This window comes from Lutra lutra, chromosome 8 (genome assembly GCF_902655055.1).
Source record: "Lutra lutra chromosome 8, mLutLut1.2, whole genome shotgun sequence".
NCBI classification, from domain to species: Eukaryota; Metazoa; Chordata; class Mammalia; order Carnivora; family Mustelidae; genus Lutra; species Lutra lutra.
In genome coordinates this window covers 36,462,182-36,485,216 of record NC_062285.1, presented here as the reverse complement: position 1 = coordinate 36,485,216, position 23,035 = coordinate 36,462,182, and the positions used below count along the sequence as shown (strand labels likewise).

Below are 23,035 nucleotides of genomic sequence, written 5' to 3'. Positions count from 1 at the left end.
CCAGGCTGCATAGGCGTGCACCCACGGCTGAGGCAGGAGGGAAGGGCACCCTCAGGAAGGAAAGTGCTTGTGTTTGTGCCTTTGTCCTTTAGGACAAAACACTCTGATAAGGCAGTTCAGCCAAAAGCATCTTTGAAGACAGCTGGGGAGCTGTCTGGCTGTCTCCCTGCTTCCTCTCCCTTCTCCCAAGGAAGTGGCTTCTGAGGAGGCCTCGAGGTATACTGCTCTCCACCGAACCAGAGGCCTCCCCTCCAAGGCTACTGGACGTGTTCCTCAGGCACGAGGACGACTCCCCATTTCAAGATCCCTTAGGACTCCAGATACTATAGGCCCTGCATGTGCCTGGAAGGTGCTCTTGGCGTCACTGAGTTCCTCCATTACCGAGTTGTGAAGACTTCAGGTTTAAGAAACAGAAATCGGGGTGCCTGTGTGGCTCAATGGGTTAAGCCTCTGCCTTTGGCTCAGGTCATGATCCCGGGATCCTGGGATCGAGCCCCACATTGGGATCTCTGCTCAGCATGGAGCCTGCTTCCTCCTCTCTCTCTGCCTGCCTCTCTGCCTACTTGTGATCTGTCTGTCAAATAAATAAATAAAATCTTTATTAGAAAAAAAAGAAAGAAACAAATCAAACTGAACTTGGTAGAAAAGGTGAAATCCTACAGCGTCTTTGATAGAAAGTCTTCATTTTCTACTCCGCACATCTCAGGAAGCACGAGGGTGGGGCTCTCGGTGGGGGGTGGGGGGAGGTCAGACAAGGGGTCCTGGAATGAAGGGGAAAGGACAGAGGACCTGCCGGCTCAGCCCTGCCGACCTGGCTGCTGGGGCTGGCATTCATTCTAACAAGGCCATCAGAAGGTGACGTGCAGAGCAGCACATTTATTTTATGTGATTCTTAGTTTTCACAGTGAGGGGACGAATTTTGAGGTACTCTTAAATGTTCTTAAGCATATATCATAAGCTACCACCTAAAACTCTTTCCTAAAATTTTCCTGAAGGAAGTATTTTAGCTCTTGTAAATTAAGTATTGGCCGCATAAAGGCATTTCTCCCGATACTTGCTGGAAGTTTGTCCCCTTTGACCTCTGCCAGGTGGCTCCAATTTGTTCCCTCACCACATCATGCCTGTCATCTCCTAAGTCATGGATCCTTCTGGTCTCTCCTGCTCCTTCTTCTTCAGCTGACAGCTCCATCCGCAGAGAGCTCCCCTAATGTTGTAAGACGGCCATAGCCATTTCAGACAGCCCAGGCCGAAGAAGCAATGTCCTGGGGACTGGAGGCCTCTCTCCCCTGAGTGTCTCTTAGGAGCGAGGAAGTTTTCCCAGAAGTGTCCAGCATACTCTGCCATGTCTCATTGGTCAAGAGTTGGTCAAATGTCCTTTAGCCAGGAGAGTGAGATTATGTTGACCCATTGAGATGAATTAGGACTTCCCTGCATCATGGGAAGAGGGGGGTCACAACCAAACAGAATCTGGGCCTTTCCAGCCAGGCAGAAGGAACAATGGCTTTTGGGGAGTCCATCAGTCTTCCTGGACTCAGAGAGTACTGTCCACCTATTTATTTAGTTGAAGAGTTCAGTGTTTTTGTTTTTAAGATTTATTCATTTATTTTAGAGAGAGAGAGCAGGAGCAAGGAGAGGGGCGGAGGGACAAGAAGACTCCCCGCTAAGCACAGAGCCCGGTGAGGATGGAGGCTCGAGCCCACAACCCTGAGATCATGACCTGAGCAGAAATCGAGGAGGCGGCCGCTTAACCAGTGGAGCCACCCAAGGTGCCCCAAGAGTTCAGCTTTTTACTGAACACATTTAGTCAAAAAGACCAAAGCCTATGTCATCACCAAACTCTTCCGATTCTTCTTCCTTTGTTTCTAGCTCCTTCTCCTCAGCTGGGGCAGCTGTGGTGTGGGGAGTGGGATCTCCTGCTGGTGTAGATCCCAGCCTCTACCTTGCTGCTGAGGATCTTGGTGTTGACATTGGCCTGGGCCCCCGCAGACAAGCCCGGCCAAAAATGTTCGACACGTCAACCCGCTGCTTTAGTGAGGACATTGATCTTGTCCTCCATGACTGTCACCTCATCGTCAGGCGGGATGAGGGCCGAGTAGATGGAGGCTTGCTCCGAGAAGGAGGCCGTGGTATGGGCACGCTGCTGGTCTGTGGGTAGAGCGAGTGCCTCACCCCAGTGTGGCCTTAGCTCCCTCAGAAAAACCAAGCGCCTTCACAGCAACTGAGGAAAGGTGATACTAACCATTTACGTTTTTTGAATCTCTTGTCATATGTAAAAATATGTGTTGTTTTTCTCTTTTAAGTTACAATGATTACAGAAATGATTCATTGTTGACCTTGGGCCTCTGCTTCTCCTTGCCTGAGCTGGACAAGGTGGAGTCCCTGCTTTTGATCATTGGGTTGGCTGACAGGATTTTAGAGTCAGAAGGCCTTTAAGAAGATGCAGCTCAAACTTTCCATTTTACAAATAGGGAAACTGAGGCTCCTGCTGGGAGGGACCTGCCCTGCGTCCCATGCCCTGCCTGTGATGCCTCATGTCTCATTCCATGTCTTTTCCTTACTTTCATGGTGCTTGGACTCCTTGCCTTCCAGAGAATCAGTGCTATTGTGCACTTTCAAGCTTCTCTCCCTGTTAAAACTCGCCCAAGAACTAAAGACCTAGATAGCAGTCATTTATAGCCCAGCATGAATATTAGATATTTCATATTTTAAGTCTTCTCTTGAATCATTTAAGACATTCCAAGCACTTATTAACAGCATGAGAATTATTTTGGGGGTAGGAGAATTTCAGTTCTCTCCTTGGTCCTTGGAAAGCACACCAGAGCCTTGTCTGCCTTCTTCATCCGGGAAGGCACAACGATCTCGGCAGCCACGGCAGAGAAGAGGAAGGGATCTTGCTTCACGTGGGAAAACATCCCATCTGACACCATCCTTACATCCTTCATTTGATCCAAACATGTTTTGTGAATATAGCACGAGCTCTGTTGTCTTCTCTGTAAGCAGAGGGCGAGCTGAGGCTCCTGGATAACGGGCCACAGGCCCTGAGAATGCTCCAGGCCCCGCAGATGAAGACATGTGTCCGACACAGTCCCCTGCGGCCCGCTACCCAGGTAGACTTCTCTTCTCCATAAGGAGATGCCTTGTACCTGGAAATCTAAGTGCCCCATCACAGAAGGCTAGAAAGCCTATTTGTACTACAAAAGTTTTGTTTTTTGTTTTTTCCACGCAGATAAAAATCATCAGGGGGTTCCCAGAAGAGGAGTAGTTAGTGTTTTTACCCTGGAGTACCTACGGGTGCATTTAGAAAGTGACTTCACTTGCACACTGCGTGCTGTTTAAAGCGAGACACATGTAGTACTTCCCTTGAAGGGACGTGCCTCTGGATCCTTCAGACCATCAGGTCAGGGAAGCAACACGCTACTACTAAGAAGGTGGCATAGGCTATAATGTCTACAATCCCGTCCCCGAGCTGTCCTTCCCCAGGGTCCCTGCCTCGCCTTCTTCCCCTTCCAGTAGCTTCGTCCAGTGCAGGGCGCTCGGGCCAAGACCATTCTTCGTGAGGGGCAGTCTCACTCACTGCAGGGTGTTTGGAACCCTCAGCTTTCACCCCCGCTTAAGTCCCTACACAGGTACGGTGACAACTGGGAGAAGATCCATTCAGCACAGAACTGACTAGGATGTTAGAATTCTGGGGTCTGGCTTACTCTCATGTGCAAGCCTGTCCCTTCCTCTGTTTTTAGGGCAGTTTTCTGACTCTAGAGGAGGAGGACGCTTCTTTTTGGTCAGTTGGCTGCTGACATGTTCCCGTGTCAGTCAGCAAACAAATGACATAAACATTAATTATTGCCCCCCACCCCGCGCTCTTCTCCTTGCACACCCATGGACCTTTCACTCGTGTGTTCTGGATGCATGTTCACACCAGAGAGTTTGCTAAACAGAGCCCGAGGGGGTTGTGCAGGGTACTGTGACCGGAAGACCTTCACAGCTGGTCTGCTTCTTACCACATCTCAGGGCGCAGAGCCCCAGGCTTTGTTCTCTGGTGCCCAGGCGGCATGTGATGTATACACACCCACCACTTCAAAGGGGGGTGCGGGGTCAGGGAGGCTTGGCAGTTTCTTGGACATCAAACAGCGTTTGCAAAACAAATGTGATGAGTTATGAATGAATCAGAACCAGACGAGTTACATTTCTCTCCGAATGTATATTAAAAACTTTCTACACACATAGCAGAGAACATCCGTCCCTTTCCAGAGGATGGGGATCTCAGCCACGTGTCCTGTAGGGTTTGCAAAGCCAGGGTCGTTTTCCACAACGTATCTGCATCCTCGTCCGTTCCCTTTCTTTGGCCGCCGACCATGCATTTGGGCCCCTGTAAAGGGCTGGGTGAAACTGGGTGACAGGCTTCTGCACACTCAACTGAGAGACCTCTGTGTGTGGAAGTTCAAGGTGCCCTCCCACTCCCACCTGGAGAGGCTGGGTTCTCACAGGCCTAACCTGGAGACAGGCTGGTGGAGGCGGGGGTTTGGGACGTGACAGGTCGTGTTGGTTACAGGGAGGAGGCCGACAACCCGAGGTGCTCACTCTTAATTTGGCTTTCTCTTTCTTATCCTTCTATTCAGGTCTCATTAACTGTCACTTCATCTGACAAGTCTTCCCTAAGCTCCTATTCTAAATCCTCTTTCCTGTTATAACCTTTTATCTTGCCCCGTCTTGCCCTTTTCTCTTGCTCTTGTCTCTTAGAGAACTTAAAACAATTTGTAATTATGTATTTATTTGTATGATTATCTGTCACCCCAGTAGCTGGGTGAGCTGGAGGATCTTATCTTCTCTCCTTTGCAGTATCCCCCATACTTAGCCCAAGGTCTACAGGTAAGAAATAGTTGTGGGATGAATAAATAGTGACAGTCCATTCCTCTTGGGTTGGTGATTTTGAACAAGGGGGTAGGCAGAGGGCTTGGTGTACATGGTCTGTGTTGGGGATTAACCTTGACTTGGGGGTGCTCAGGGAGGCAGGAGGGCAAGCTGGGCACACCTGGGACTGCTCCGTGTAAAGCAAGCAGCCCCCTTGAGAACCAGTGCTTCCATAGGAACGCCATGCGCTGTAGAATCCAGGCCTTGGGATGAGAGCCAAAGGGAAGAAGGCCAGTTGACAATTTAAATGATGTAGATGAGTGATTTCAGAAGCACAGGGTAGTATTTTCAAAAATAAAATGCAATGCTGGGGGTTGGGAGAATGGCTGCTCCTGGGGGTTGAGCATGCTTCTGATCCGGGAGCAGGTGCTACGGATGGAGCAAAGGGCTCAGGCTTAGCCCTCAAGCCTGCCTGCGATTCTAGATTCCACCACTGACCTGCGTGTGGCTCTTAGCCACGTTGTTCATGCAGTCTGTCTTTTCACCTGTAAAATGCGGCTGGTGGTAGCTTCCTCTCTGGGGTTCATAAATATTCAGTGAGCTGACATGTGTCCAGTGAGTGTTGGTTCTTAGTTGTTTTTCTCTTTTTGAGTAGACAACATGGCCCATTTAAGATTTCTCCTGCTCTCCAACCCGGTCACCTCTTATTTCTGTAGTCAATGACCAGATACACTACCTCTCCGTCCTTAGGTACCTGTTGTGCCCTGGGCATGGACCCATCATTGTGCTAGGGGTGGTAAGGGTTCAGAAAAAACAGGTGTCTCCTATAGAATGTCTCTCCCGTTAACATATTCCTGCAGGAATATAGCTTTGTTCCTAATACCCCTGTTTTATATTTTATACATGGCTCTGAATACTGTGATTTTCAGTTGATGTTTATATAGGAAAAGTGTATATTGACGTCCCTTAAACTCAATATAACATTTTAAAGAAGAGTCTCAAGTTATCTTTCAAATACAATTGGTGGAACATGAGAAGCATTTGTAGGTGTTTTGTTGAATCACTGAGTGCCAATAAAGGGAATGGGCTTTGGTGCTGTTTTGGGTGCTAAGAGAGGCCTGTGACTGTATCAAAGGAACTTTCATCCATGCCCCATGGCAGGAGTCTTGGCCGCATGTGTTGGAGATATTCAAAGCTAGTGGAATAGCGAGGTAGACCAGACTGCTTTTCCAGCTCCCAACATACCCCCCAACACAGTCTTCCTTTCCCTTTTCCTGACCACCAACCTTCCTAGGAGGTGGTCATCCATTTGGGCACTTTTAAAGCTCTGGGAGAAACCAGGTGACAGGCTTCTGCACGTTCAACTGAGAGATCGGGAACTGCTATTTTAAACACTTTCCATCCTAATGTGATCGTTCATATGATAGTTATGTGCTGTATGTACTTTGCTTACATTTTAGGAAATACATTATAATATATTTTGGTTTGGGGTTGATGTAATGCGACACATTATAATTTTTCCTATTTAAAATAATGGGAAATAGGTTACTATTTCCCACAGAACATCTGACTTTCAGAAACGGATTATCAAAATGTACCTTTTCCCATGTGGTCCTTATCTTCAAAGAATATATAGTCTAGTCGGGGTGATAAAACAAACAACAAGAATGGAACTTTCTCATAAGGAATGTAATATAAGATGGTATACAGTTAAATTAGGTGTTGGAGTGTGCAGTCTGGTCTGTTGATTCTGTAGGGATTAGAAAAAACAGAATCCCTTGGGTTGGGGGAGAATCTGGAGAGGCTTCATGGGGGGGACTAGACCTACGGGAGCTTTGAGACTGGCAGGGCTTGGTTAGGATAGGAATCAACTTATAGGGCATGGCTGTTGGAACGTCAAGGCGTTAGAAGTTTCTTCCAATGAACATTCCTCAGATACCTATAATGCGCCAGGTACTGTGTTAAGTATAAAGTGGTAAGCCAAGAAATATAAAACATTGTGTGATGCCAGCCTCTAATCTCTTTATGGAGATGGATGAGAAGACATGTACATTGAACACACACACACAAACACACAGTATAATGCAAATACAACAGTTACAACATGCTGAAAGAGAGGAAAAGCTGGATAGAGCACTGTTCATAAGAGGGGAGGTGACATGTGCCCGAGGGGTCAGCATGGCTTTGCCCAGGATAGCTGTGTTGGTGGGGATGGTCTGAAGGCCAGAACATGACTGGGACTGCACACGTTACTAATGGCTGGTTCAACAGCACTCATCAGAACGGATACCATGGCTAGAAGAGCTGCTGCAGGGTTCTGGAGCCTTCTGCCCTGCCTGGCATAAACTCTCTGTTTAGTGGATTTAAGGGAGGATCTGGGGGGCCTGAGGAAGGGGGCCTGGGTGGTGCAGGGCATTTGGGAAACTCAGGGAAATGGCCATTTACCAACCAATATGGAGGTGTCTGATATGTCATAATTAGTTGGTACTTACTGTACCTAGTAGTGGAAGGTCAGCCCAAATTGGAGCCCGTGGGGTGAGTCAGCCAATGAAGTCAGGTTATCTCCCTCTCCTTAGCCCACCCCAGAAAAAACCCCATGTTTCTCCCATAACAAATACCCTGGTTTTGGGAGTTTTTGTTGTTGTTGGTTTTTTGTTTTGTTTTTTTTTTTGTTTTTGTATTTTTTTGAGGTTGTTTCAGCTGGCTTAACCTGAGGGTCTTAGAGCCCGATTACCACTCTCCCCACTCCCCACATAGAAATAATGGAGAAACTCGATTCCTTTTCCAACTACTCTGAGCATTTGAGTTACTCTAACCCAAGTGCCCCCACCACCTGAGGCCCCTGCCTCAGACCCCTGGACCTCCCCTGCATCCAGTAAATAGAAGATCTATGTCTAGCAGGGCAGAGGGCTTCAGAGCCCTGGGCCAGCTCTCCTGGCTTGTGGTATCCATTCTGACAAGTGACCAATTTTTAAATATTGCTCCCTGGTCCTTAGGCCTTTCAGTGAGAAGCAACCAATCACACTATACCCCACTGAAGTCTTGGTTTGGCATGTATTATTGTTAGAATTGTTTTCCTAAACACAGTAATCAAATACCTTTAAAAATTTTGTAAGTACCCATTCTATCAGTATGATAAAAACAAAACAAAACAAAACGAAAAACAAAAACAAAAACCAAAACAACCCAAATACCAATAATTCTCATGAACCAACAAATAAACAGTCGGAAATGGTCCGTCGATGATTGTAATCTTAAGAAATTCACTGGGAGGAGTCATCACGTGCCTGAAATTTGATGGTTCTGGGAAGACAAATGGTGTTCCATCTGTGTGCCTACTTGTATCCGAGAGAAAGAGAGAAAGAGACAGGGAGACAGAAAGAGAGAAGGAGACAGAGAGAAGGGTGTCTGTGCCACTCTGTATCTTGGGCATTGTTTCATAAGATTCTTAACTGGCTTGTACCACCATACAACACAGTGTTCTATTAGCAGTTGTTTGGCCAAGAATAAAGAATTGCTAATTATATTTTAGAAATACAGTTTAAGGGAGCTGAAGTTTAAAATAACTGTCTTGAGCTTCAGAAAACTCATCTCTGGAAACCATCACGGAAGGATATTTCTACTTTCCAAGGGGGTCTGCTGGGGCAAAAACAGGTCAGATTTTTCTACATTTCAGTCGGTGGCCTCCTGAAAGGTTACTCATCCATTTCTTTAAAACACTAATTGCCTTGCTTTCTCAAGAGCCAAGACCCATCCAGTCCTCCAACCACATTCTCATCTAACATCAGAAGGTTTAAAACCCAGTTATTTTAAGTGATGCGTACTCTTAAAAATATGTGTCTGGTTATGTTGTGTATAAGCAGCTCATATCAGAGATGCAGCAAGTCAAGCTATATAAAATTTAGTAACACATGCCAGAGAGGAGACAGAGAGAGAAGAGAGAGTGGGGAGAGAGAGAGAGACTGACTGATATCCTTATCCTTTCCTCTAGGAGAGGCTTGCATTTCACTTTTAACCCGTTTCTAAAAATGGCAAATGCAAAGTAAGAAAACAAGTTTATCTGTTGCAGGAAGGAAGGAAGGGCAGGGAGAGGAATCCGATCTTCAGCTTGGTGTGATTTTATTTTTATCAGACCGTTCTTGCAACAGAACATCTGGGGGGAGTGGCTAGTGCAGTCGGGGTCTTACCCATGTTTCCACAGCTTCGTTTGGGTCATCCTCAGAGATCCATTTCCCCAGGGCCATGCTGGAAACTACAAACTCTTTGCAGTAGAGGGAAGTAGGGATATGAAAGCGTGTCCCAAGTGAGATGTTGGCGATATTGCTAATAACAGCAGCGTTCGGGTTTATGCTGTCCTTCTCTGAGAGCGTGCAGGTGGCTCTCCTTGCTTCCATTTCCTATGAGGAAGGCCGGGCTTGGTGGGGCTGCCTCGATTTGGAAGTCTGGGGAGATGAGGAGGAGCGAGGCATTCAAGTTTAGGGCTGGATCCCAACACAGTCCTCATGGGGCTGGCAATGACATTTGGTCCTGGTGCCTGTGATCTCAAAGGCAATGATGGGCAGAGGTGATCAACTGTAGACTGGTGGGATCTCAGAGAACTGGGCCAAGTTTCTCTGTTTGGCAGCATCCCAGTAATTCAAGTGTATTAGGGGGAAACGCATTAGGTTGGCTTTTTCGTTCACTGGTTCAACCATTCAATGTCTGTTTCTTGGTCACCTGTGAAGTGTCCAGCACCGTGCTCCGGCCTCTACTTGGGGCACATTGGAGCCGGCTGCCTTGTCATCTCCATCAGTTCAATAGCCCCTTCCCATTGGAAGCTGCAGTTGTAACTGGTTATTTTGTGCCGTAGGGAAGGAAGAAGGTATGTGGATGGGTAATGAGCACCGGCTGGGATCTTACGTATCAGCGTGGTTGTGTAGTGATGGTGATAACCGTCTCTTGGGTACCTTTTAGCAGAAGGGAACATAAAGCTTTCAAAAAGGCCCTATTTTCCGGTCAGTGTTAGGCCTGACTTTCCACTTGTTTTGTGGTCAAGTGAAGGACCTGCTGAAAACCCAGGGGTCCGGGTGCACGTCGGCACGCAGGTGCCCTCAGCTTCGGCACTGGGAGCGGTCTATCAGGCAGATCTTGCTAATTTAGCAGCCCTCCCCAGGCTATCAAGCCAGGGCCACTTATAGTATGGGATTCTGCAGCTCCCAGAATGCTACCCCACTTTCTTACACTTGTAGAAACTGTGCTCCAGTAGCATTTTCAGACTGGTCTGCACTGTGCCTGGCCACAAGAACGTCAGGCCCTGTGGGTACATGGTCCCCCTACTAGAAGCCTGGGTGTCTGACTTTGGAACAGAAGGAATGTGACCATGAACTTCAACATCTCTAGAGACAATGCTGAAAGCAGACTTGATGGCTACTGTGGCTGTAGTTTTGTAAGAATATGAAGCTCTCTGGAGTTTTGTTGAAATACAGCTGTCACGAGCATCACTGTTACTTACCTGCTGATTCTCATTCTTTCAAGAGCATAAGTTAATTCATACAGGTTTGGCCTTGCTCAGAGGTTGGGATGGGGAGTGGGGTGATCAATGGGACTCGCTCTCAAATCCCCAGTTGTTCTGCTCCTTCTTTTACTTGTCATTCTCTCTGCTACCTTTATGTTATTTGCACAAGCTTGGGGGACCAGAGGCAGGAACTGGCATTTGGATTAATGGCTAGATAATCCAGAACAGTCGAAGAACCAAGAAATAATGTTTATGTTCTGTTCTGGGTCATATATTTTTATGGGGTGATGGTGAAAGAAATAATGACTTTAGCTTAAGTACATACTTCTTGCACTGATATTAAAATTAGCTACTGTTTGCATTCGCTGAGTGCATGTCCACCATGGTGGAGGGAGAGAACTCAGGGGTGAGTTTGGGGGAAGGAAAGAAACCATAGATTTAGTTGTTGCTGTTCGCTTCACTTGAAGTAGAGATTTGAATTAGCACATACTACCTGAATTAAACAAATTATACTTACAGATAACTGGATTTTAATTTATTGGATCTGCTTAAAGCATGAGAAACGTATATGTGATAAATTTTTTTTTTTTTTTTTTTTAGACTAGAGACCTGGATAGAGAGTAGGATTTGGTTCTTAGAAGGCAGAGCTTAGAATTTTGTAGAAAGAGAGGTATTTTATCTAGGTCATGTATTATTACTGTTAATATCTTTGTCGTTTACCCAGAATGCTGTCCCTGCTGTGTTTGAGGCCGTGCTCCTTCCTTGCTCCCTCTTTTCCCCCACTGTGTGTGTTGTGTGCAGACTGTGTGTCTGGGATGGCAGCAGACGCTAAGGTTATGAGAGCAAACAGTTTGGTGTGATTTCTGCCTTTGTGGAGCTTAGGGTCTGAGGGGAGAGATGAACAAAGGAAACCTATAACCGCCAGACACTTGAATTTTCTCCTCTGCTCCCAGAGCCAGACCAGAAGACCCTGAAAATAATTCCACTACCTGTCCCTTGGAGCAGTATACAGATTGCTCCATGATTTTTATCCTTATGCTATCTTCCCTTTTGGAATTAGTGTGATGATGGCTCTTTCAGTGGTGGGATCACAGTTAGGAAGGAAACCATGACCCACTCATCACAGTTAGAAAGGAAACCATGACCCACTCGTGCTGCCCACCCCGGGCTCCTGACTTCCACAGAACCCTCTGGGGCTGAAGCTTACTGATTTATGTTCCAAGATAGAAATGGTCAGCTAGGACAGGGCACCTGCCACTTCCCATTCATTCCAAGCCAGGGAGTCGGGCGTGTGTGTGACGGCCCAGAACGGGCCCAACTTCTGTCTGGAGTCTGGGCTGACCTCCAGAGGAGGGGAAAATGCTCCTTGGCTTTTGTGCTGAGGCTTTCTCCGGTGCTGCTTGTTAGTTGGCCTCCAGGTGTGAGTCCTCACCTATCTACAGGTGCCCTCTGTGCGAGCGGCTAGGGAGGGGCGCTCCTGGGCCCCTGGCATGGAGGTGGGGCGCCGCCTCCTGTGGGCTGCCAGGCAGGGAGCAGTGGGGGCTGGCTGGGGAGAAGACCGGGCCGAGGCGGAGGCGAGATTATTGCCTGTTACACATGGACATCTAGACGGGGGAAGAAACATAACGGCTTTATTTTTAGGCTTTGCTAATTCTCACTCTTCTCCTAGTTCGCTGCTACCTGGCAACAGCTCATTGTCATGGCAACGCCAATGTTAATGAGTGAAGCTCTCTGTGTGTCTGTTTTACCCTGTGCTCGGTGACAGACACTCGGCGTGGAGCTATCTTTCTGGCTGGCCATCAGACGCCGATCGCCAGCCTCCCTTCTCTGCAGAAGGCCTCCCAGGCCCTGTCCGTGAAGGAGAGGAAGGGAGGCAGCTGACGAGGGATTTATGGTGTTGCTTACACATTCCTAACGTAGTCTCTATTTACAGATGGGCCTGCTGGCTTTGCACTCAGCCCCTCCTCTCATCAGCCCCCCTCCCTTTACATTTTTCAGTGGCAGCCATAGGCTTTTGAACCATAACCAGTTTTCTCAGGTTCCAGGCACCTCGGGATTTGGGCAGGTTTTTCTGGCACCTTCTAAGCAGTTGGTCAGCAAGGCTCCGAATCCCGGGTCCTGAAGGGAGGGGAGATTGTTGCTGGTCTCGAGGGAACCAGGGCCTTACAGTCCACAAGGGACCACCTGCACCCCTGGCTCTCAGGCTGAGAAGGAGTGATGCCACCTTACCTCTTCTCTCAGTTTCCCTGACATCTGTTGATAGAGGTCGTCGTCTGTGGCCTCAAGGTCATATGTGAAAAAGAGCAGCAGAGTCAGCAGCCTCTTTGTGCCTCAGTTTTTCCATCTCTAGGCCACCCTCCGTGTCAGCCTATTGAACAGTGATGCGTGTGAAGTGTTCAGGTCCCCCCCCCGACACGGTTCTGTCATGCGGTGGCTGCCTGCACCTCTCTGTGCCTCAGCTCCCTCACTTATGAATTCAGGATAAGCATCAGGTAAATATGGGCCAGGTGGCTTAAAGCAGTGTCTGGCATAAAACAATGGTTCAATAAATATTAGTTATTACTCTGGCCGTTATTTAATCTTCACACTAACCTTGTGAAATAAGTACTATTCATATTCTCAAATTGCAAAGAGGGAAACTGAGGCAGGAGTGGTGGGACTGGAAGTTGCTGGAAGCGACAGACTTCAGTGGGGAGCCTCGGCCTAGTGAGCTTGGCAGCACCTACCCTCCAGGACTCTCAGGGCCACCGTCCTCACAGCTATGAAGAGCTGCCTCCTCTCCTGCGGGTGACTTTGGGGCCTCATGGGTGTGCACGAGCACTTTGCGCTCCTTGGATAAAAGGTGCTGTGTGAACCAGTGTTGGAATCATGATGAAGCGCCCCTTCCAGGATGGTGGCTGGCGGCTGGTACGGCTCGCTTGAGGTTGGCCCGGCACAGTTCTGTCATGAGAGATGGAATCCACACTCCTCACAGCCACCACTCCACGGCACTGGACTGTTCTCAGGGTCCTCAGCAACGACCTCTCCACTGGGCCACGAAGCGTGTCACCCCTTCTTTACTCCCCCTGGCTCGCCCAGAACTTTCAGCGCCTTGTAACACCTCCACCTTTTTTCCCCCTCAGAGTTCTTCTAAGTAAATTATTCCATGTGTTTTTTAAAAAGTAGTAGCAGAATCACATAGCACAAAATAAAAAATACACAGACAAGCATACTGTGAAAAGTCTCTCTCCTTCCTCGCTCCTCGCCTCCAGGGCCTATCACTGCGAGAAGACCTACACATCAGAGAACATAGAGCTGTGTACTGACTTCTTCAGCCCTGATGCGATGAGCACTCACACATTCTGTCCTGCATTGTTTTTCCTCCAACTTGACTGGCCTTGGGAAGTCGCTCCGTATCAGTACACAGTCAACGAGAAGTGACCTCAATCACTTCCAACAGCCGATAAGTTTTATTGGGTTTTTATTCTAGGTAAATAAACTCGTGAATAACTGTGATAGAAGCTTAAGAAAGCAGCAAGTTAATAGTAACAGTTTTCTGTTATTGAGTATCACCAGGATGATAATACCAGGATTCTCTTGAATCCCTCAGCCATTTTTTTCTCCTCACCTGTTACGAAGCTGAAATCCAAAGTCACCCAGCTAAAAATGAACCTGAGTCCATCTGTGTCCACATCCCTACACCTTTTTGGTTACACTGTGCTCCTTCTCTTATGTAAACACGCTCAGAAGTGGGTCTCAGCCATAGGCCTGGGCTGCAGGAGCTCACTCCCTGCTGGTGACCGGTACCCCTTCCTGTGGCGATGACATCGCTGAGCAGTCCCCCTGTCCGGCCCGCCTTCCCTGCTCCTGCAGGCCTGGCTTTATCCACGGCCAGACGCTTCTGCTTAGCAAACAGCATTTATTGATGTGTGAGGTTCGTTTGAACTCCATCTCTGCTTGTCTCTGCTTCTGTTTCTTTTCCCATAAAATGTGCAGAGCCATCTAGCCCCCGCCTAAAATAGGTACTGAAGAGGTGATACAGGTCATGTTCAGGGTCTGCCCTCCCGCCTCCTTCTGATGTCACAGAGGGAGTCCTCTGGGTCTGGACTCGAGCACCTGGCCAGTGGGAAGTCATGAGTCAAGGCCACAAAAACCTGGAGACGATTTGGGAGCACTTCCCTGCTAATGCTTAGTACGCACTCCACCAGAATTTGCTGCACAAGATAGGCAAATGCTTATTTTGGGTTTCCCAGTCAGAGAGAGGTCAGAGACTTCCCTGTATGAGCTCCCCAGCTTTGGCTTCAGTCTGCTTTTTGTAGGTCTTCATCCTGCTTACCCCTCACACTTCCCCTCTGTTCCCTTCCATGAGTTTGCACACCTCTTAAGATAGATTCTGATCAGCTCTCTCGGTGCCAAGGACTTTGGGGGGCCAGCATGCCTGAGAGGGCAGGGAAGAGTTCAGAGGTCGGCTTGCTCATCCCAGATCCCAGCCACACCTAGGCAGGTCCTGTCCCCTAGGCAGAGCGGCCTCTCCCTTCCCGCTAGGCTGGGCTACCTCATATCCCAACCCATCTCCCACTGCTGGGACCACCCTTCCTCCCCCCACTGCCCCGCTTTGTGGGCATTCTGCAAGCACTCTGCCTCCACTAGCTCACACTCATTCTCTCCTTGGAACTCCTGCTCTGGTTGCTGTCTCCCAGCACGCATTAGCATTCCATGTAGATGGAGGAGCGGCCCCCGGAGCAGAGCTCACCTGCCCATTGGCATCCAGACCTGTCCCAGCCCTTTAGAGGCAGGCCCTCCAAAAGGCCTGGTTCTCAGGTCTCCGGGGGGCCAGTCCTGGGGAGCACAAAGCTGATGCTGGGACTGCAGCCTGGATGGTCTTCCAACATCCTATTTGGAGGGCTCTCCCCCAAAGGGCAGAAGAGCCCCAAGGAGAGGTGTGAAGGACCTTAGAGGCCCAGGTCTGCCTGCTGGGAGAGGAAAGCCCTGTGAGGGAGCAGCAAAGGGTGAAACTCTCCTAGGGTATGTCCTGCCATGGCCACTTTAGTTGTGAAGCTTCTGACTGAGATGTTAAGCACTCATCTTCTTGGTGAAGTCATGATGCTCTCCTTTTAGTGATACCCTCTATTGTCGAGAACTGAGCGGGAGAGATGGTGCCTCCTAGCAGGCTCGTTACAGAAGGGAAATGATTGAATATAGAACCAGGCACACCAAAGGAAGTACCTAGAAATCCTGGGTGAGAATGGGGGGAAGCCAGGGCCTAGAGGTGTTTTAGGGTCACAGGAATGTGAGCATGGCCCAGGTCCTCTGTCTCCTCCAGCGAGTCCAGCCTGGCTCCCCTCCAGGGAACCAGCCTCATCAGCAGCCTACTTCCTGGCCTGGAGAGGGTCTGGGACCCCATCTTCACTCTCTCTCTCTCTCTCTTCCTGTTTCAGCTGCCTTAAAAGGACAAGATTATAATTCCCTTAAGGACTGAGTTAGCCCAGAGATGCCTCCTTACCTGCTGACACATATCGACATTCCTTCCAAGAAAGAGGCACATTCTTTTTGCGCAGTTAGAAAAGGCTTGCACTGAAGGAGGCAGAGCTGTGCAGTGAGGCTTTCAGGCTGAGCTATAACCAGGCAAATGACTAGGGTGGTTGGCTGGCCAGCAAACCCTTTTCACTTTAGATCGGAAAAAGGAATTCTTCACAGGGAAGAGATTTTGTAAGGAAAGAGAAGGGGCCCCCAAAGAAGAAAGTTTATAGCAATGGTTCTTCTGGAGAATAATTGGGGAGAGGGGGAAGATTTAAAAAGACATCCTCTGCCTAACCCAAAGATTGGGATTCAAACGTCTTCAGCTGGGCCTGAACATCAGTATTTTTTTTTTTTTGAGATTTTATTTATTCATTTGACACAGAGAGAGAGAGAGATCACAAGTAGGCAGAGAGGCAGGTGGGGGCGGGGGAAACCGGGCTCCCCGCTGAGCAGAGAGCCTGATGTGGGGCTCAATCCCAGGACCCTGAGATCATGACCTGAGCCGAAGGCAGAAACCCAACCCACTGAGCCACCCAGGTGCCCCATGGACATCAGTATTTTTAAAAAAGCACTCCCAGGTGATTTTAATGTATAACCAGGGTTGAAAACCATTGGTTTTCAGGTGTTCAAAGGCAGAAGGCAAGGGGTGTCTGGGTGGCTCAGCCTGCTTCCCCCTCCCTCTCTGCTGCTTCTCTGCCTACTTGTGATTTCTCTCTCTGTCAAATAAATGGATAAAATCTTTGAAAAAAAAAAAAAGAAGGCAAAATGTATAGATCCCAGCATAGAATTTGCTCGTTTCCTAGGCTAGGACCAATAGAAGACCTATCCTGATTTTAATTCACAGTGCACATCCTGAAAATATATTTCAGGATTTAAGAAGTTTGAGTGCTTTAAAAAAACTCATTGTACACCCATGTTCATAACAGTGTTATTCATAATAGTCAAAAGTAGAAGCAGGGACTCCTGGGTGGCACAGACGCTTGAGCGTCTGACTCTTGGTTTTGGCTCAGGTTGTGATCTCAGGGTCATGGATCGGGCCCGTGTCGGTCCCAGCACTGAGCACAGAGTCTGCTTGAGGGTCTCTCTCCCCTTTGCCTTCTGCCCCTCCCCTCACTTGTGCTCACTCTCTCTCTAATAAATAAATAAATCAAAAAAAGAAAAAGTGGAAGCAACCCAAGTGTCTGGGGAGAGTTGAACAGTTAAACAAAATGGTTATATCCATGGGGGAAAAAGGAAAGAGAGTGTGACCCAGGCTACAGCCTGGGGGAACCTCAAGGACCTTACACTGGGTGAAGTAAGCCCAGACACAAAAGGACAAATACTGTGATTCCACGTACAGGGAGTGCCTAGAAGAAGCTAATTCACAGAAGTAGAATGGCGGTTTCCAGCAGCAGTGATTGTTGAACCAGTACGGAGTTTCTGTCCTGCCAGATGAGGGGTGTTCTTGAGTCAGATGGTAGCGGTGATGGCACAGTGACGTGAATACGTTAGTGCCTCTGGCCTGTGCCATTGCAAATAGATAAGATGGTAAATTTTATGTCCTGTGTATTTTGCTACAATTAAAAAAAATATTTCCAGATTCATAAGAACTGTCTTTTAATATTTTGGAAAAATAGAAATTGATAAAGAAGAAATTTTAAAAATACTTGGTATTTAGATGTGTCCTTTTTTCTGCATGTGTGTAAATGGGTGCATGTGTGCACACACACACATGCACACACACACAGATTTTGGATCCTACTTGAGAGACAGCTGTGCACCACGGGTTTTCATTTGGACCTGCTTTGGCTTCCTGGGGTTGGCTCCATTTGGGGGGAGGGCTTAGGGAGGTCATAGGATAGTGAGGCAACACGGCACACTTGGGTTGGGGGTCAAAACCAAACTGAACTCACCTTGTGGCTGTGATGTTCAGGATCTATATGACCTTGGGCCTGATTCTGAGCATCTGTTTCCTTGGGTCAAGGCTGTTTTGGGAATTAAAGAGAGGCTGGCTACCCTCTCAGGCCCTCAGGAAATGGCAGCTGTCTTTGAAAATTCACTGTATGCCTCCACTGAAGATGCCACAACCTGTTGCTTGTCCTTCTCTCAACTTCCCCAAGGGCTATGGGCCAGCCTTGACCTGCGATTTTGGAAATCTGAGGGGCTGCCGCCCGGTGCCATCACCCTTACACTGCCACGCCCTTTCTGGGTCTGGTGCCTGCACCTGTAAGGTGCATGTTGGTTTTGGGGTCTCGAGGCTCCCCCTCATGCCACCTGCACTGATAGTCTTTGCTTCTTCATAACCTTTCCATTCCCAACGCACAGCCCTCAGCGGGTATGTGGTCACATTTACCTCCCACGGGAGGTAATGTGTCTACTTGTGAAGTCCAGTCTGCTTGGCTCTGCTGCCACCCCGTTACGACCCACACCGGCAACGTGCAGCCGCGTCCCAGATGGGAGGCCCTCCCTCCGTCCAGGGCACACTGCTCCATGGCAGACTCACTCACCTTTTCTAGGAAGTTGTTTCCAGTGGTTCAGGACAGTGGTCACAAGGAGCCTGAAGAGAGGGGTATTTTCCCCTCAAGACAGGGCAGAGGGTGGGGCAGGGGCCAAAGGGCCCCCTCCATGACTTCTGAAGTTCTTAAACGAGGGCAGAGGAAACAGATGGATGGTAAGGCTGGAGAAAGGAGTTCTAAGTCCAGCTTAGAGCTGAGCACATCCTTCAGCTGCCAAATGGAAGGTCTCTATGTGGCAATGTTGGGAGGGAAAATCGAGTTAGGCTGGCTTGTTCCAAATAAAATGCTATATTTAATTTCACTCTGGGAAACATTTGATGTCCGAGCTACTGCAATATGTGAAATATATTTAAGAAGATCTGTTTTGTTACAACAGGAAAAAAAAAAAAAAGGAGGGGCAGAGAGGTCCCCCTATCCACTGTAGGTTGCACATACGGGAATCTGATCATTTCAGTTGGTTTTTAATCACCCAGAAGCTGCTGACCATGGGTTGGCTAGTCTGTGTCTAGCAGCCTGAACATTGTTGTATGAGTTATATATGTTTCAGCATTTCAGTCTGGGAAATGCCATCAAGGAAAACATGCCACTCGGCATGGGAGAGAAGCTGTCAGTTTTAAAATGAAATAAGATGGAATTGGGGAGGGAGACAAACTATAAGAGACTCTTAATCTCAGGAAACAAACTGAGGGTTGCCAGGGTGGAGGCGAGTGGGAGGGATGGGGTGACTAGGTGATGGACACTGGGGAGGGTCTGTGCTATGGTGAGTGCTGTGAATTGTGTAAGACTGGTGAATCACAGACCTGTACTCCTGGGGCAAATAATACATTATATGTTAATTAAAAAAATCAGTGCTGTGCATTTGTGTGCTTGACATAGGGGAGGAAAGGTTGAGTTAAACCTGGGCCACATTAAACCAATCTGGCGAATCCGTGTCTACTTGTGAAGTCAGGCTGGTGGTCTTGTTTCCAGACCTGCTGTGTCCCTTGTGATCATCATGAGCACTGTGGTTTCGCACACTTCTCTTTCTCAGTAGAGGATTGTCCTCCTGTCTGTGTGGGCTCTGCAGAGAATTAGGGACAGAGCCCACAGAACTGCTTTACTTTTCACATTGTCCCTGTCCCTTACGACTTCCACGTGTCTCTGTCCTCATTCTGCTCTTCTTTTGGTGTGAGGTCAGAGAAGCTCTTCCCCTCTTCCGCCCTCATGTTACCTCCCGTCAGAGGACCTCGCCGAGGCAGAGAGACCGGCCAACAAGGGCTGCCAGCTCAGCTCAGGAAACTCCTTTCTTACAATTTTCCAGGCCAACTAGGAACTAATAAACATTTTGTTATCATTGTTGTTCATTTATTGAAAAAAGAGATACAGAATCAAGTGTTTTCAAAGATTGTGCCAATGTCTGGAGTTGTACACAGAAGTGGTCAAATCTGTCTCATGTCCAGTGTTTCCAGTCAGACTCCCAGAGGGAGTGCTCCAGCCTTCTTCCTTGAAACTGGCTTGGCTTTATCCCTTCACGATGATACAGATTAGAGAAAGAAATGAATCTTTTAAAACGACTATGAAGGTTTCTCTTTGGAGCACCTGAAACCCTGGAAGCATTACCTTTCACACACACCAAGGGCTTTATTGTATCTGAAAAGGATTTTCTGCGGCGCTCTCTCAGGCAGGGCCCTCCCTCCCTGGGAGAGGAGACACGTGCGCGCCTTGTGGCCCCCTGACCCAGGGCCAAAGGGGAGCCCAGGAGAGTGGCTGCCCTTGATGAGGACTCTGATGCTGGATGAACTGCAGACATTGACATGGACAAGAAGAATCATACAGGGAAGATTGTTCTTGACTGTAGAGGGGGTTTCCTGCTCTCCAGAGGTGGAGGGAAAGGGCGCTTTGCCTCCTGCACCCCGAATCAGCAGGAGCTTGTGGAAGGAGTGGGGGATTGGGAATCTGGGCACCCCAGTTCTCAAGCTGGGCTGCAGGTGAGCTGGACCAGTGTGTATAAAGCACGTGTCAGATGAGTGCATGTTGGGATCTTAAAGTAATCGTTTTGTGCCGTGATCTCAATGAAGCTCGGTCTCTGATCCATAGGACTGGGGATCGTGGTGTCTCGGAGGGTCAACGGGAGGCTCAGAGGTGGTCACGCATGTCAAATGCCAGGTGAGGTGCAGGATCCTGGTGGGTGCTCAGCACGAGGTGGGTGGTACAGGCACGGCCGCAGCCCACCCGGGAGGACAGCTGTGTGGATGTGTTTGCCAGCCTCACCTGCACAGCCCCCCAGCGGTTGTCATCTAGAGATCTACCATCTATGCTTCTCACTCTTTTGTTTCTAATAACAGGTCGGGTCTCTGGGTAGTAGAAACCGGTCATATGATACTACCTGTAGTTTACTAAGCTAGACGATTTAAATATCTCTATAACGCGGGAGAATACACTTTCAGGTGTTTTCCTGTATGTTGTAATTTCTTATGGTAAATTTGCCTTTTCTTTTTTGAGCTGAGTTTTGAAGGATGCAGTTTTTTGGTTTTTGAATGGGAAGGGCCCTGCTTCTGAAGCCCGGTTAGATTCTGCTGGATCTGTGTGAGGCCAGCGAGCCATCCCAGCCCAAGCTCTGCGGGCTGCAGTTACCCCTCAGTCTTGACTTGTCCTCTTTTATGGCATTTCTTGTCTTTTCTCCTTGTTTTGGAAGGAATCAGGTGATACATTTTATATTGGCGATTTGGCTCCAATATTATGCTTAGTTAGGGCTGTACTGAAATTACTCTTATGTGTGTTCATTTACTCAACAAGTATTTACTGCGAACGTCTGATGCTCGGGCCCACGGACGGGCATGGGTGGTGTAGCAGCTGGCAAGAGTTTACATTTTCCGTGCATAGAGGAGGAGGGGAAGGGAAGGAAGGGACAGAAAGTAGAGTAGCAAGCGAATCAATAAGAGATTCTCCTATTCTGATTGGTGTTGTAAGAAAGGAATCTAAGAGACACAAAGCAAAGGGATGGGATAGCATGACTATGGGGGGGGGGGATTACTTGAAGTTGGTGGCCAGGGAAGACCCCTCTGGGGCCACGATGAGAAAAAGGAGCTAGGGGGCGCCTGGGTGGCTCAGTAGGTTAAGCCGCTGCCTTTGGCTCAGGTCATGATCTCAGGGTCCTGGGATCGAGCCCCACATCGGGCTCTCTGCTCAGTGGGGAGCCTGCTTCCCTCTCTCTCTCTGTCTCTGCCTGCCTCTCTGTCTACTTGTGATCTCTCTCTGTCAAATAAATAAAATAAAAAAAAAAAGAAAAAGGAGCTAGGCTTTCGAAGAAAGAGAGGAAGAGCTCACTGAGAGCATGAACAGTAGTACAAAGGCAGGACAAGTGGTGTGTGTCTGAAACAAGAGTGAAGATGGCACAGAGTAAATGACCAGGACAGTCAATGGTGGGGATGTGGGAGGGTCAGGCAGGGCCTAGATCATGACTAATAGGGAGGGTGATATTTTTATTTTGTTTGACAGGTCATCTGCCGGTAGTTTGGAAAATGGACTTGGTTGGGGGTGGGTGGGTGTGAGAGACCAGTTGGGAGGAACAGAAGCCAATACCAGGTGCCAGCGGTAGAGGTGAGACAGGTGGATGTGATTTGCCCCCTGGGACAAATGGGGCGTGTTTTTTGGAGGCAGAGCTGCTGGACCGTGGGAATGGTCACTCACTTTGAAGGCGGTTTGTTCAAAATGTTCAAGAGCCTCAAAATCTTCATTCCTGGGCTCCTGGGTGGTTCAGTTGGTTAAGGGTCTGCCTTTTGCTCAGGTTGTGATCCCAGGTTCCTGGGATGGAGCCCCGCATCAGGCTCCCTGCTCAGCAGGGGGTCTGCTTCTCCCTCTTCCTCTGCCCCTCCCCTCTGCTTGTGCATGCACTCTCTCTCTCTCAAATAAAGAAATAAAATCTTAAAAACAAAAATCTTCATTCCTTTGGTCCAAGAATTCTATAGGACATTATCCTATGGAAATGATCAGAAACACACACAGAGATTATTTACAAGGATTTCATTGTAGTCTTATTTATAATAGAGTCAAACCTGAAATAACAGAATTGCTCTCCCTTATTCTTAAGTCTCTAGGGGGTTGGTTGGCTACATTAGGATGCATCCATGTGATGGAACACAGGTAGCTATTCAAGTGATAATGTGGTAGATATTTAATGGCATGGGAAGATGTTGATAGACAGCTAAATAGAAAAATACAGAATGGAATCCATAATATGATCTCCATTTCATAAAACATATAACTTTATTTACATCTCATATAGATATAGATAGAATACACTATATTCTGAGAAGTCTACCAGGGTGTATATCAGAGTGTTAAGGACAAACCATCTTCAGGGAATGAAATTATAAATGATTTATTTTCTGAATATGATTCTTATCAATCGTCAGTGATAAACATTTTGAAATTAAACGTAAAGAACAAGTGTTATTTTAAAAAGGTAATGGGTGGTCTTACCATGTCTGATTATATAGAATAATGAATAAATCGGTAAGATAACAGCCCTGCTAAATATCCTATTACTCAGAGGGCGGCATTTGTCTTCAGAAAGTTTGGGTTGAGAAAAACGTTGATCTTGAATCAATAAAATGGAGCTGGAGTCCCAGTTTCACCATCGACGGGCTTTGGATCTTAGGCACTACATGCGGCCTCTAACACACAGACCCTTGGCTTTGTCAGTTTCCAAGCAGAAATG

General features: G+C 48.0%; 1 protein-coding gene and 1 pseudogene across 42 annotated transcripts in view; one reads left to right on the top strand and one right to left on the bottom strand.

Annotated features, from left to right (window-relative positions):
* The window catches only part of CACNA1C (calcium voltage-gated channel subunit alpha1 C), a 735,566-nt gene that overhangs the window by 235,613 nt on the left and 476,918 nt on the right, over positions 1 to 23,035 (top strand). The gene's annotated exons all lie outside the window — the stretch shown is intronic.
* On the bottom strand, positions 1,801 to 13,147 carry LOC125106270 (60S acidic ribosomal protein P1-like; annotated as a pseudogene).